We start from the raw sequence: 2,250 nt of genomic DNA, 5'->3' as shown, positions 1-2,250 counted from the left end.
CCATCTTTGAATTTATCTGAAGAAGATACTCAAGAATGTGGAAAAAGATTTAGCCGTACAGATGTTCATTACAGCATTGTTTACAATAGCAAAAGGAAGAAATAGAAACAGGAAAAGAAAGAACAAACTTAAACATCCTCCAGTAGGTTGTCAATTACATGAGTTACAGCAGACAGTATCTGCAAGAAAGAACACCATGTAGTCATTGAATTAGTGTTCTAAAATAAAGATATTCTTCAGGGATTGTTGAATTAAAACAGCATGCTTCAAATAGAGTTTACATTTATGATCTCATTTTGTGAAAAATAATAATAACAACAAATATATGTGTGCTAAACACTGAGGTAGGTAGCAGACATAGGTGCCTAATTTGTATTCATTCAAGCAAAGTTGAAGATACGTCCTCATTCTCCCCATTTTACACAGGAAGCAAAGGAGGCACAGAGGGTGGGGGAGGTCATGCATCTTGCCCAAGTCGCACAGTCTAAAAGCAGGAGGGCCAAACAGTCTGCTCCAAACCCAGGCCCCTCACCAGCCAGCTGTGCTCAGCTGGAAGGGGAAAATGGTGGACAGGAGTATGATTTCCAGGTCAGGAGTGCTGAAGAAATAATGCTCTTGAGTATGGACTGTTATTTGAAGTTTGTATATTAGGAATGTATTTATTTTAGCCAGAAAATATACTTAAATGATAATTAACTTCCATAACATCCAAGATGGTGGCAAAGAGGGTAACAGTTAAAAACGTTCTGAGGATGAAGTTAAGGTTGGGGGTTAAATTGGACAAGAGGAAGTCATGTGTAGTATCAAATGCCATTTGTCAAGGCAGGAGATTCAAGCTCAAAGCAGCTGGTGGGATCCCCAAGTCCAGTCCAAGAAAGCTGCCCTGTTAATCTGGAGAAGTCTGCACCCAGCCTGGCCACTACTCAGAAGCCAAAGCTGGGCCACTGCTGGGTCTCTAAAAAATAGCACCAAAACCAAACAGCATTCTGAGACCACTGACCTTTCCCCATGCATCCAAACTAACATAGAATCCAATATCAAATATGGGTGCTAGTCACTGAGTGTAATGAGTTTCTAGAGAGCAAGGGTGAGGACAGGGCCACTTGAAGTTGTTGCTGATTATGTGACTCCTTGAAAAAACCGCTTGATTTTCCCCACTTGGATATGGTATTTCTTTTTCTGCTTGGGAATGGCGACTGTGGGCACTGCTGAAAAACCTCTGTAGGGATGAATGCAATCATTTCTATTTATACGAGTCAAGCAAAAATGGCAAACCATCAGATAAGTATAGGCTGCAGGCAGAACCTACAGTTTGTATCTAAATACCACACATACACATATACACACACACATATACCCACACACAGGTGTGCACACACACACACATGTACCACATGCACACACACATACATACATATGCACATACACACAAACACATACACACACTCATATACACACACACACACACGGAACAACTTACCTTTTAGATTAGTGCTGCCTAAGACATAGTGAGTCACAAACACGATCCACATGTGTACACTTTAAATTTTCTAGTAGCTGCATTTTTAAAATTTAAAAAAGTGAAATTAATTTTAATAACTATTTTATTTCACTCAACATATCCAAAATATTATCACTTCAATGTGTAATTGATATAAAAATATTGAGGTATTTTATATTCTTTTTTTGGTATTAAACGTTTAAAATCCAGTGAATGTTTTAGGAGCCACATCTCAAGAGCTCCATAGCCACACATGGCTGGTGGCTGCATCACTCGCCAGTGTAGTTCTAGATGAATGGTTCTGAACATTTCTCCACTCTGATTCACTCCTTCTAGAAGCAGTGGCTCACTTATTTGGGGTGAAGAGGTGATGATTATAAAAAAAACTTCCATAAGACATTCTGATAAACTTTCCTGAGGGAATCACTTCCTCCCCAAATCCCTTACGAGTTACTGTTTTTATGCCTCCTGATCTGTTTCCTGTAGGTGATAATGGAGGCTTCCTGGAAGGGGAGGGAAGTGGCCATGCATCTGGGCTCCTCTGGGGCCCAAGTTCCAGACAGGCAAGACACACATGCAGCTAGAAATGGGACGTGGAAGGGCGTTTCCAGGGGCAGCCACAAGGTCCGTAAGTTCAACATGAGATCCTGGGGTTACAGACGGCAGCAGCCCACAGAGCGTGCTCCCTTTGTTCTGCTTCTCGGAGCTGCAAAGGCAAGCTGGTCTCCTCGGAGGAGGTAAAAGGCCTG

This window comes from Sapajus apella, unplaced genomic scaffold, assembly GCF_009761245.1.
Source record: "Sapajus apella isolate SASKATOON/1434 unplaced genomic scaffold, GSC_monkey_1.0 scaffold178, whole genome shotgun sequence".
Taxonomy (NCBI): domain Eukaryota; kingdom Metazoa; phylum Chordata; class Mammalia; order Primates; family Cebidae; genus Sapajus; species Sapajus apella.
This window is presented reverse-complemented; position numbering follows the sequence as displayed.